At 33.8% G+C, this 14,443-nt stretch overlaps 1 pseudogene; it reads left to right on the top strand.

The window, feature by feature from the left end:
* The window catches only part of LOC101093616, an 80,151-nt pseudogene extending 66,932 nt beyond the window's left edge, over positions 1-13,219 (top strand).
* Positions 13,220-14,443: the final 1,224 nt, after the last annotated feature.

The following is a 14,443-nucleotide window of genomic DNA, read 5'->3' as shown; positions in this document are numbered from 1 at the left end:
AAGATGAAAAAGTTCTGGTGGTTGGTTGCACAACACTATGAATATAAATTTCATGTTATGTATATTTTAGCACAATAAAAATGTAATAAATCCTCTAGTTTTAAATGATAAAAATTAGATTTCTAATTTTATTATTTATTAAAAATTACTACATGAAATTCTAATCTATTCAAAAGTGATTACTATTCATTTCTTTTAAGAACACAAATCAAAACATCAAAACATCAAAAACATCAAAAAACATGGACAGCGGAATGCACATTATCTTTTCAATGTTTCTTTTGCACAATATTTTCTAGAAATAGCCTTTCAAGTGATACTTCAGGATTTATATCAAGAATCATTTGATTTGATTTTGATTTTTGGGGAGAGGAAGCCATTCAGGGCTGAAAGTGAGATTATAAATCACAAATTACTATTCCAGATATGATTTTTTCAGCTGCAAAACCCTCACAATAATGGTATAGCTCTCAAGAAATGTTCTTTGAATGTCAATTTAGTTTGATGTATTTATACTATTTAAATTCCCCAATGCAATTACGATTGTTTTGAAGTTATATTTTATACTAATAATACTTTATTTTATTTTTTGTATTTATAAATCATACAATTAAAATTAAAATTTTAACTTTAAATTTAAATTTTTTAAACTTAAAAAAGATTTAAACTTTAAACTTAAAAAAAGTTTAAACTAATCCTCCTTTGAATTGACATGCCAATAGAGCACAGAGAGGAAAACTACTATGATTTTAAAATTTTGATTCTTTATTCTCTTATTTTCATTATAGATCCTTATGGACTTCATTGCATATCCATGTCAACTTTCTTTTATGTATACTTTTATAAGAATTTCTTTTTAAAATTCCTAAAAAATATATTTTATTTTAGAGAGAGAGCATTTGAGTCGGGGAGAGGGGCAGAAAGAGAAAGAGAGAGAATTCCAAGCAAGTTCCATGCTCAAAACAGAGCCCAGTGTATGATGTGGGTCTCAATCCTATGACCCTGGGATCATGACCTGAGCCAAAATCAAGAGTCAGACACTAAACAGGCTGAGTCACACAGGTGTCCTTTTAAGTATCTCTTTTATTTGAGTTTTTATATTTTATTATACATTCAAGATTCTCATCTATCGCTTAGGAGAATGTATTTATTCTTTTAAAATGTGTGGGATGAATTTTGCCAAACCACTAAATTAAGAAAAACTCCTTTTTATAGTTTATAGAGAATTCTCTTAATATTATACAAATTAAGCACATATGTATTTGATTAAATGATATATGCACTCTTTGCACTCAGAATAATGCTAAATGCTATTACATTGAAAATATACAAGCAGTAAATAAACAAATTAAAAAAATCCTTTTAAATGAATCCAGGCTGGAATCCAGACTGGAATGTTTCAACTTAATTAAAAAGCCTTGAAAGTGAAAATACATTTTAACATCTAGAATACAGTCTCAAGGAGAAATGAGTAGCTAAGGCTAGAAGTACTCCCATCAGCCTTTTGTACCATAAAGATAAAACAGAATATAACTTATAGTACTACCAACCCTCCTTATACTGTCACACCTGATGAGCCAAAATTGTCAAAAGACCCAGTGCTCAAGTTATTTTGGTTTATTAATTTTCAAATAATTTATTTCACTATGAATTAAATTATAATTATTTAAAATTAATTTAATAATTTACTTATAGGTATGTATATATGCATGCTTTCCATTCTTGTTAGAAAAGGGCACCATTAAGCAGATATTATGGTTAATGATCTTGCCTATTATGTTACTTTCATTTATAAGTATATTCAATCTCACAGATAAGGTATGGCAATCATTTTACAGCAAAGCTTGTTTCTTCTCTTCCTTTACTTCAATTTCTGCTGTGTTATAACTCATAATATTTTTTAATGTTTATTTATTTTTGAGACAGAGAGGAAGAGAGAGGATCTGAAGTGGGCTCTGCGCTGACAGCATATAGCCCGACATGGAACTTGAACTCACAAGCCCTGAGATCATGACTTGAGCTGAAGTTGGATGCTTAACCAAATGAGCCACCCAGGCACCCCTCTTATATTATTTCAGTGCTTAAGTTTCTGGGCACGTCCATGCCGCTTCTTAAAAGTTACTCTTAGGCTAGTTCTGTGAAGTAAAAGTTAATAATGACTGTACCATTCAACAAATATTATATTGATTACATTTCACATGCCAGGCTTTGTTGTTTATACTAGGGTCATTAATCAAGGCAGCTGCAATTCCAGAAGTTGCTGTGCACAATCCTTACCATAGATCAGCTCAAAGAATACAAGTTTTAAAGAATGACTTTACTCTTGGGAACTTTTAATGTACTCAAGGGCTAAAATTCTACTTCACATGTTATTTGTGAAGGAAAAAATGACAAAACAAACAAAAAAAAACACTAAAAATTTACTAGCAATGAAAAGTATTTTAATCAAATCAATCTGCTTTGATTATTTGAGAAAAATACCACCATGACCCCCATTTTTTTCTTTTCCTGTGTTGTCATAGAGTACTTTTTTTCCATTCTAAGCCTTGACCTCTACACAGGGGAAGCGTGAATACCTAACTAATCAATACAATCTTTGGTGGCTAATTATTGAGTCTAATAGTGTGTATATCTTTTTAAAAGTATCTTTTTGAGTAAAATGTGTTACCTTATAACAGAAAATGATTGGGGTACTAAAGAGTGGGTATAATTTAAAAATATATATTTCATAAAAATCTTTGATTTGAATTGAATTCTTAAAGACAATCTTCCTTGCCCAACTACAGCTATTTTTAGTGTTGCTTGATAGAGAGGGAGTCTTTTATTAAATGCTTTGTTTTTAAAAACAAAGGAAAATAAAGTACAAATTTCCTAGAATCACAGAAACCAAAGCTGAAAATAACCAAATATTAATTTTTCCATCCCTTAATGATACATATTTTATTAAAATTTCCATGTGGTATAGAACAGTTTAAAATAGCATGTCAGAATGTAGCTTAGTATTGGGAATATTTGCTTTTACCTCCTATTTCTTATTTGTGGCTGTAAAGGTTTCCTTGATGTTAAATGTTCTGTTCCCATTTTTTGTATATAATTTCCCTTTTTTGTTTTAAATTTTTAATTTTTTTTTGAAAGAAAGAATCATCGGGGAGGGACAGAAAGGGAGGGAGAGGGAATCTGAAGAAGAATCTCCAAGAATCCCAGATGTGGGGCTTGATGTCATGACCCTGAGGTCATGACCTGAATTGAAATTGAGTCAGATGCTTAACTGACTGAGCCACTCAGTCACTCTTCCCTTTTTAAATTTATAATGATGTTTTCCTTTTCTTAAATCAGGTGATGGCATTATTTTTGAGGGTGAATGTGTTATTTTAGACTTTTTCTACAGAGTTAAACTCTATTAAGCAGCATTTTATTCAAAACGGATCTAATTTTACATACTGAAAGCACCAATATTCAAACCAAAACATTAATTTATTTATTAAGCCTACATTGTATGACTTCTGAATTTCTGCTAATGGCTAAGAAGATGAAGAGTAATAAGACATAGACCCTTTCTTAAGTTTTGGTGTAGTAGAGTGAGAGGTAATTAAAATATGTACATGTAATACTGTGTTATAAATTAAGGCAATTTTCATATTTGCATCTTTAAGCCTACACTTCTACCATGAATTTCAAATTATATGTTCAGACACATATTAAATATTTCTACCTGCAGGTTCTATAGTTACCCCTGGCCAAGCAATCATTGAAGCTAGAAACATGAGTGTCTTTCTCCCTCTTCTCTTTCCTTCCTTCCAAGCCAGCTAAATAATCATGAAGTCTTACTGATTATATCTACTGAAAAAATTTTAATATGTCCACCCCTTTACATTCTTGCAACTTTCTAAGTGGTATCACTATTACCCATCTTGTTCACTGTAGTGCAACTACCATATAACTACCATTTTAAATAGAATCTTGTTTCAGAAATGTCACTGGCTCTTATAACCTATAGAATAAAATTATAATTATTTATAAAAGGAAAAATTGTTCTCCATGATCTGTTCCTAACTTTATCTCCATCCTCATTATGGACACTGTTGATAAAATTTCAGCAGTACCAAAATGCATGTGGTTTTCTGAACACCTCACAGTTTCTTGCTTCCCTTTGGGTCTTACATGATGTGTGTTTTCTTCTTTTCTATCTGATTAATTTTTATTCAATTGAGACATTCATTTCAGCCAAGACTTCTTCTAAGAAATCTTCCTGATTAGTTGCATCCATGTTGATTTAGGAGATGCAGGCTGATCTCCATTGTACTTCTGCATTGTTTTATTAATGTACTAGGGTTGCTATAAAAAATTATTACAACATTGGTGGTTTAAAATAATTTAAATGTATTTTTTCACAGTTCTGAATGCCAGCAGTCCAAAATTAAGTGTTGGTAGGGTCATACTACCTCCAGAAGCTCCAGGCAGAATATGTCCTTTGCTTCTTCTAGTGTCTTGTGGCTGTTGTATTACTTGGCTTCTCTTGGTTTGTTACTGCATCATTCCAATCTTTATCTTCTGTTTAAGTTGTGTTCTCTGTGTGTGTCTATTTCTAATCTCCCTCTGCTTCTTTTTATAGGAATACATGGTCTATCCAGATAACCCAGGATAAGCTCCTGTCTCAAGATTCTTAATCACATATCACAATGTAAGGTAATTACTCATGGGTTCTAAGGATTAGAGAGTGAATATATCTTTGTAGGTCTATTTTTCCACCTACCACAATTGTTTTTTTAACAACCTTACATAATAGACTGTGTCTCATTCTCTTTCTGTTTTCATTGCTAATCATATACTGATCAGTTTGTGAAATATGTTTTGTGAAATAAATGAATGCCAGTATGTCTATTAGAAGTCTACTAAGAATATGGTAAGGAGAAAAAATTCTTGGGCATCTAATATCTAAGATTAATTTTGAATTCTGATTTCAATCAAGCAAGGTGGGGCACAAGATAACCAAACCTAGATAGTGTGGAAGCCATGATAAAATTGGGTGAAAATAGAAAAGGCCAAAGAGAATACAAAAAAGGCTGATAAACTGAGGAAAATTATGAGTAGTGTTTACTTTAGGCATAGAACTTCAGCAACAGGTTGAAGAAGAAGTATGAGGGATAGTCAGTATGCTATAAAATTTGTGGCAAGGGCTGGTAAGGGTTAAGCCAAGTCAGTGGAAATCTTTTATTAAGAAGATAAAATTTATATAACATGATCACAGCATTCATATTGGGTAGCTTTTCCTAAGAAAGAGAATATGAAAAAAGGAAACATATTAGAACAATAAAAATAATAAATGGTGAGTACTTACTCTGTTCAAGTATTCTAAGTTTTATATTTGAAATTACCCTTTTAACCACATGACAACTCCATGAGATAATTACTATTATCATTTAGAGTAGGGTGAATAATGACCTTGAAATAAAAACAAAATAAACTCAGTTTTATAATCATTAAAAAAAGAAGTATGAAATATTTAGGATAATGGCCTCCACAAGGGTATCATGTCTTAATCACCAGAATCTATGGATATTACCTTATTTTGAAAGTGATTCTTTGGAGATGTGATTAATTTAAGGATTTTAAATGGGGAGATTATCCTGTATTATTCTGGTGGGTCCCAAATGCCATCTAATTTATCCTTATAAAAGAGAGGCAGAGGACATTTGATACAGACAGAGGGAGCCAGTGTGACCATGGGGGCAGAGATTGGAGTGATGTGGTCACAAGTTAAGGAATGCCAGCAATCAGCAGAAACTGAAAGAAACAAACAGCAATTTTTCTCATAAAGTCTCTGGAAGGAATGAAGCCATATTGACATCTTATTTTGTTCCAATGATACTGATTTTGGACTTCTGGCCTCTAGATCTATGAGAAAATAAATTTCTGTTTATTTTAAGCTACCAAGTTTGGGGCAATCTGCTATATTAGCCACAAGAAAATATACATGATGTGTCTTCATAATAAAAAGGAAAACATTGATATAAAATGACCTGTCCAAGGTCACATATCTAGTCAGTAAAATTCTAGGACTTTAACACAAGCAGTCTTCTAGAACTCATAGCTTTATGTTGTTAGTTTTGCTGTGTTATGTCTGAGGTATTTATGAAACATCAAACTGGAGAGAGTTATGGAAATTAGAGTTATGGAAATGGTAATTAGATTTAATTAGAGTTATGGAAATAGATAAGATCACTCTGAAGAATACTTAGGTTTTTATGAAAAAGATCCAAAGATAGAATCTGAAGGCAAACACCTAGGTAGCAAAAATATGGAAAGGAAACAGCAATAGAAGCTGAAAAGAAAGGATAAGAGAGAAAGAACTATGAAGGGGGATTCCAAAATAAGAGAATTAAAAAAACAGAGAGAGAAGAAAAGAGAAATGAAGGGAAAAAAGAGAGTTAGGAAGGAAGGAAAGAAGGAAGGAGGAAGAAGGAAGGAAGAAAGAGGTAGCTTATACTGTATAAAAAAACTCATTGGGGCGCCTGGGTGGCTCAGTCGGTTGAGCGTCCGACTTCAGCTCAGGTCACGATCTCACGGTTCATGAGTTCGAGCCCCACGTCAGGCTCTGGGCTGATGGCTCAGAGCCTGGAGCCTGCTTCCGATTCTGTGTCTCCCTCTCTCTCTGCCCCTCCCCAATTCATGCTCTGTCTCTCTCTGTCTCAAAAATAAATAAACATTAAAAAAAAATTAAAAAAAACCCCACAACTCATTTAGCCTATATACCTGTGATTCATGCAATTTTCTATAGGTGTGTTATATTTTAATAAATATTTACTTTTAAAATGCTACATTAAACTTAAGGAAGATAAGAACTGAAAATAAAGCTTGGGATTATCAACTGAATGTTTCTAGTGATGCTAGACAGGCAGTTTAGAATCCTGCAGTTATAAAATCCTAAATAGGATAGGATAAAGACAGAAGTAAAGGGGAAGCAGCAGGACAAGTGTAGATAATTTTTCTAATGATATTTTTATTGACTTAAAGTCTGTAAAAAGGAAAGACTTAAAATTTATGGGCAAATGAGTATTAGTGGATCAAAATCTTTGAAAAGAACAGGAATCATTTCAATAGTAAAGGTTGAAGGACATACCTTGAACAGAAGAGTTGCAGCCTCTCCTGAGTTGCAGGAAAGAAGAGTCTGAGATACATGTATAGGCATGGACTAAGAGGTGAAGGAAGCTCTTGATACTGTTAGGCACTTTTTTTGTACTTCTTATCAGCTAAGCTCAAAAAAATATATTTTTTCTTCTATTCAACTCTATTGTTAGTACTACAATTGCCACATGAAGAATTATCTCCATGATTTTTATGCTGTTTGGATATTTTTTTAACTGGGTTTGGGAACAGCACACAGGGATTCATGCGAATTCAATCTTCTCACAATGTGTGTTAAATACCAAGTAGTATTAATAATGATTTCAGTGAAAAGCCTGTGATTCACTAAGTAGGAATCAATGATTTAGAAAATTTTTTTTCAATTTTAGTAAATTTTACCATGTCATCCATTAAACTTCTATACACTTTAAATTCTTTTTGCCTACTGAGTATTGCATCTGTACAGAAGTCACAGGCAAAGAAACTATGATATAGACTTTAAACTTTTTATGGTATATTCATTCATAGAATATGAAATAAAGCACAATAGATCAAATTTGTACATACAGATTACAAAGGGAGATGATGTGAGGGGTAGAATGTAGTGACTCAGGATGGTTCTAGCAACTCCATGAAGGAGACATTTTTGAAATGAAACAACCTGAATGTTTAGAAGAAGGAATGCCTATGCCTCATAGGTTAATGAATAGATAAAACTTACTTAAACATAATGTAGGTATCAGATGTCCTAAGTGTTTCCTGTAAATAGAATGTAAAACAAATATTTTCCTTAGCATAGGAGAAGGAATGGAAAAATAAGATAAAAACATAGAGGGAGGCAAACCATAAGAGATCTTAAATATAGAGAACAATCTGAGCTTTGCTGGAGGGAGGGAGGTAGGTGGGGTGATGAGCTAAATGGGTGATGGGCATTGAGGAGGATACTTGTTTCAATGAGCACTGGGTGTTATATGTAAGTGATGAATCACTGGGTTCTACTCCTGAAACCAATACTATGCTGTATGTTAACTAATTTGAATTTAAATAAATATTTTTTAAAAAAAGCAAAAATATATATAAAAAAATTAAAACAAACAAAACTTTCCTTCACAAAGCTATGGAGACCCAGAACATATTAAAGAAGAACAAGTTTTCCAGAGTGGTTGCACCAGTTTTCATTCCCACCAACAGTGTAAGAGGGTTCCCCTTTCTCTGTATCCTTGACAGCATCTGTTGTTTCCTATGTTGTTAATTGTAACCACTTTGAGAGGTGTGCAGTGATATCTCATTGTAGTTTTGATTTGTATTTCCCTGATGATGAGTGATGTTGAGCATCTTTTTGTGTATCTGTTAGCCATCTGTAGGTCTTCTTTGGAAAGACGTCTATCCATGTCTTCTGCCCATTTTTTAACTGGATCATTTGTTTTTGAGTGTTGAGTTTGCTAACTTATTTATAGATTTTGAAGAGCAGCCCTATATCAGATATGTCATTTGTAAATATCTTCTATCATTCTGAAAGTTGCCTTTTAGTTTTGTTAAGTGTGTCCTTTGCTGTGCAGAAGCTCATTATTTTGGTAAAGTCCCAATAGTTCATGTTTGCTTTTGTTTCCCTTGCCTCGGGAGACATATTCAGTAAGAAGTTTCTGTGACTGATGTCAAAGAGGTTGCTGCCTGTGTTATCCTCTAGGATTTTGATGGTTTTGTGTCTCACATTTAGGTCTTTCATCCCTTTTGAATTTATTTTTGTGTATGGTATAAGAAAGTAGTCCAGTTTCATTCTTCTGCATGTTACTGTACAGTTTTCCCATTAACATTTGTTGAAGAAACTTTTTTTCCATTGGATATTCTTTCCTGCTTTGTCAAAGATTAGTTGATGATATAGTGGAATATTGCTCATCCATAAACAAGAATAAAATCTTGCCAGTTGCAAAGATGTGGGTGGAGTCACTGTATATTATGCTAAGTGAAATAAGTCAGTTGGAGAGAGACAAATACCACATGATTTCACTCATATGTGGAATTTAACAAATGAAACAGAAAAACATAGGGGAAAGGAAAGAGAGAGGGAAATCAAAAAGCAGACTTTTAATTGTAGAGAACATACTGAGGGTTGTATGTTCTCTAAACTGGAAACAAAAAAACTTGAAATGAAAACAAAAAAAGAAGTTTAAGTTTTGTATTCCTAGGGAAAATGTGTTTTGTAAATATCCAAGACTGTATTTCATTTATGTGTTTATTTTTCCTATTTAATATGCCTTCTTCTTTATGTAATAGGTTATTTTTTATAAGCTAAGGTTTTTATCTCTCTGTATGCAGATAAGAATTCCATTGTTCGCAAAATGTTCAGAAATATCTTGTTAATATTTGTTCTCTTATTTCAAAAAAATATAAATGTCTGATTTGTAAGACAGTAATTTGTGAGTTCACTGTTTATTCCTATTTTAAAGCTTATTACAAGACTTTATTTTTTTTTTAGATTCTTTTGTCTCTACTAAGTCAGTTTATATTTCAAAATAGTTGTATGTGGCAAATCAGTTTTATCGCTTTGTGTATACTCAGGTTAACATTTTAAATCTTCCTTTTTGCCAGAAAATCCTCTTACAATACTATTTAATTTTCATCTTAAATATATACATTTTATTTTATGGATTTAATTCTCATAGTTACTTCATTTTGAAACAGCCATTTTTCATTATATTATCCCCAAACACTATGTTCTGTGTCTAAATAAACATTTTTATTTTAATAGTATATATTTTTCATTTCAGGAATATACTTGACTTCTGTTAGGACAGAGGAAGCAGTCTAGAGAGGCTCTCAGTTGTACAAATATTTACACAAAGGTTAAATTTTTATTTCTATGGGAAATATAAAGAAGAGACAGATTATTTAGTAAATTTAATCTATGTATATAGAAAATCCAACTATTCAAATACCTCTCACTTTCTACCTTTTTTTCCTTCCTTCCTTCCCTTCTCTTTCTTTCTTTCTTTCTTCTTTCTTTCTTTCTTTTTCTTCCTTTTTTCCTTTCTTTCTTTCTTTTTTCCCTTCCCTTCCCTTCCCTTCCCTTCCCTTCCCTTCCTTTTCTTTCTTTTCACAACATATATTTATTTTTACCAGACAATTACTGAAACTATTGTTTAAGAATCCAGCAATGATAATTGTTTCTACTCCTCCCCCCAAAAATGTTTGGAGTTACTTCATTCTATGAAGCCAGCATTACTTTGATTCCCCAAATAGACAGAGACCCAGCAAAAAAAGAGAACTACAGGCCAATATTCCTGATGAATATGGATGCAAAAATTCTCAACAAGATACTAGCAAATCGAATTCAACAGCATATAAAAAGAATTATTCACCATGATCAAGGGGGATTCATTCCTAGGCTGCAGGGCTGGTTCAACATTCGCAAATCAATCAATGTGATACATCACATTAATAAAAGAAAAGATAAGAACCATATGATCCTGTCAATCGATGCAGAAAAAGCATCTGACAACATTCAGCATCCTTTCTTAATAAAAACCCTCGAGAAAGTCAGGATAGAAAGAACATACTTAAACATCATAAAAGCCATTAATGAAAAGCCCACAGCCAATATCACCCTCAATGGGGAAAAACTGAGAGCTTTCTCCCTGAGATCAGGAACATGACAGGGATGTCCACTCTCACCTCTGCTGTTTAACATAATGTTGGAAGTTCTAGCATCAGCAATCAGACAACAAAAGGAAATCAAAGGCATCAAAAATGGCAAAGATGAAGTTAAGCTTTCACTTTTTGCAGATGACATGCTATTATACATGGAAAACCTGATAGACTCCACCAAAAGTCTGCTAGAACTGATACATGAATTCAGCAAAGTTGCAGGATACAAAATCAATGTACAGAAATCAGTTGCATTCTTATACACCATAATGAAGCAACAGAAAGACAAATAAAGAAACTGATCCCATTCACAATTGCACCAAGAAGCATAAAATACCTGGGAATAAACCTGAACAAAGATGTAAAAGATCTGTATGCTGAAAACTATAGAAAGCTTATGAAGGAAATTGAAGAAGATATAAAGAATTGGAAAAACATTCCGTGCTCATGGATTGGAAGAATAAATATTGTTAAAATGTCAATAGTACCCAAAACTATCTACACATTCAATGCACTCCAAACCGAATTGCACCAGCATGCTTCTTAAATACAGAATAAACAAACCTAAAATTTGTATGGAACCACAGAAGACTCTAAAGAGCCAAAGTAATATTGAAGAAGAAGACAAAAGAGGGAGGCATCATAATCCAAGACTTTAGCCTCTACTACAAAGCTACAATTATCAAGACAGGATGGTAATGGCACAAAAACAGACACATAGACAAATGGAATAGAATAGAGACTCCAGAATTGGACCCACAAACATATGGCCAACCAATCTTTGACAAAGCAGGAAAGAGTATCCAGTGGAAAAAAAGACAGTCTTTTTAACAAATAGTGCTGACAGAACTGGACAGCAACATGCAGAAGGATGAAACTAGAGGACTTTCTTACACCATTCACAAAAACAAACTCAAAATGGATAAAGGACCTGAATGTGAGTCATGAAACCATCAAAACCCTAGAGGAGAAAGCAGGGAAAAACCTCTCTGACCTCAGCTGCAGCAATTTCTTGCTTGACACATCCCCAAAGGCAAGGGAATTAAAAGCAAAATGAACTATTAGGACCTCATCAAGATAAAAAGCTTCTGCACAGCAAAGGAAACAATCAACAAAACTAAAAGGCAACCAACGGAATGGGAAAAAATATTTGCAAATGACATATTGGACAAAGAGCTAGTATCCAAAATCTATAAAGAACTCACCAAACTCCACACCCGAAAAACAAATAATCCAGTGAAGAAATGGGCAGAAAACACGAATAGACACTTCTCTAAAGAAGACATCCGGGTGGCCAACAGGCACATGAAAAGATGCTCAACGTCGCTCCTCATCAGGGAAATACAAATCAACACCACACTCAGATATCACCTCACACCAGTCAGAGTGACTAAAATGAACAAAACAGGAGACTATGGATGCTGGAGAGGATGTGGAGAAACGGGAACCCTCTTGCACTGTTGGTGGGAATGCAAACTGGTGCAGCTGCTCTGGGAAACAGTGTGGAGGTTCCTCAAAAAATTAAAAATAGACCTACCCTATGACCCAGGAGTAGCACTGCTAGGAATTTACCCAAGGGATACAGGAGTACTGATGAATAGGGGCACTGGTACCCCAATGTTATAGCAGCACTCTCAACAATAGCTAAATTATGGAAAGAGCTTAAATATCCATCAACTGACGAATTGATAAAGAAATTGTGGTTTGTACACAATGGAATACTACGTGGCAATGAGAAAGAATGAAATATGGCCTTTTGTAGCAACATGGATGGAACTGGAGAGTGTGATGCTAAGTGAAATAAGTCATACAGAGAAGGACTGAGATTCCATATGTTTTCACTCCTATGTGGACCCTGAGAAACTTAAAAGAAGACCATGGAGGAGGGGAAGTAAAAAAAAATGGTTAGAGAGGGAGGGAGCCAAAACATAAGAGACTCCTAAAACTGAGAACAAACTGAGGGTTTATGGGGGGTGGGAGGGAGAGGTGGGTGGGTGATGGGTATTGAGGGCACCAGTTGGGATGAACACTGGGTGTTGTATGGAAACCAATTTGACAATAAGTTTCATAATAAAAAAACAGTTATAAAATAGTAAGAAAACTAACATGTTAGTAATCTTATGATAAATATCTCTCATGTATATGTGAAGATAGGCTATCCACTTCCATTCAAGTCTTACACATGATGTTCCACACAATGAATATTTAGGAAATGATGATGACAATGATAGAAAAACAGTCTCAGTTCTTACCATATAGCTTTTAGATTTTCACAGAAACACACACACATACACAAGAGATAGGCTTTTAAACTGTATAGAATAATGATTATTTACTATTCCTTAAGTGAAAGGGGATCATCATTTTACTCATCTTCTTATTGTAGGCTGAAGAGAAGAATGAGAAGAAGTTGTTCTTGTCTCAAGGGTGGCAGAGGGAGAAGATGTAGAGGAGGTGGAAAAGGGAGGAAGAAAAGGCAGGTATTTGGTGTAACTTTGCAGAAATATATTGCAATTTCTGTCATACATTGTTTTGCTTTTTCATTTCTCTAAAAATGAAATACCATACCAATCCTTATTCTCCCATTTGCTTTAGTTTCATTGCCTGTATTATAGAAGTGTCCATGTTGTAAAAAAAAAAAAAGGCAAAAGCATTCTTGAATAATCAGAACCTTTTGCCACATTGTCTACTGTCAATTTCTTTTCTGGCAGCTTCATCTACATCTTCATCATTTTCTGGCGCTGGATCAGATGCACTTATCTCCATCAAGTCATTTGTTAATTCCTCTGGTGTGGTGTCTGTTAGCTCTTGAATTTCTCCAAGATCCATATCTTGAAACACTTCATTCCTCACCTTTTATGCCATATCCACAATTTCTTTTATTATTCCCTTAACTGGATCTTTTGTAAATCCTGTTAAGTCTATCATATGACACAAAAGACTGTAGATACTGTGCACAACATCTGCACAAAGTTTTCTCCAGCAGGAACTTATTACTTTAGGCTTGATGGCTTTCAAGGCTTTTTCTATAACAATGATAGCATTTCCAATGGTGTAATTCTTCCTGATTTTTGTGATGTTTTCTTTATCAGGGTTCTCTCCCATAGCATTGGTAATCCTTTTCATAGAACACCATGTATAATAAGCCTTAAAGGTCCTTATGGGCTTCTCCATCTAGAGGTTAAATTAGAGACACTGTATTTGGGGCAAATAGACTACTTCTATTCCTTCAGTGCTGAACTCATGGGGTTCTGGGTGGCCAGGGGCATTGTTCAATAACAAAAGAACTTTAAAAGACAGTCCCTTACTGGCAAGGAACTTCCTAACTTAGGACAAAACATGAATGGAATCAACCCTGAAAATGGGTTATTATTGTCCAGGCCTTCTTGGTGTACAACCAAAAGACTGGCAGCTGGTGTTTATTTTTTCTCTTTAAGACTCAGGGTTTACCAGCTTCATATATAAGGGAAGTCCTGGTTATAAACTTGACTGCATTTGAACAAAAGAGTACAGTTAGCCTATCCCTTCCTCTCTTAAATCCTAGTGGTCACTTTTCTTCTTTACTAACAAATGTTGTGGCACCTTTTTCAAGTAGAGGGCACTCTAATTTACATTAAAAACCTCTTCAGGCAGAGATTCTTCCCCCTCAATGACTTTCTTAATGGCATCTGGG

Source organism: Felis catus, chromosome B4, assembly GCF_018350175.1.
Source record: "Felis catus isolate Fca126 chromosome B4, F.catus_Fca126_mat1.0, whole genome shotgun sequence".
Lineage (NCBI taxonomy): Eukaryota > Metazoa > Chordata > Mammalia > Carnivora > Felidae > Felis > Felis catus.
This window is presented reverse-complemented; position numbering and strand designations above follow the sequence as displayed.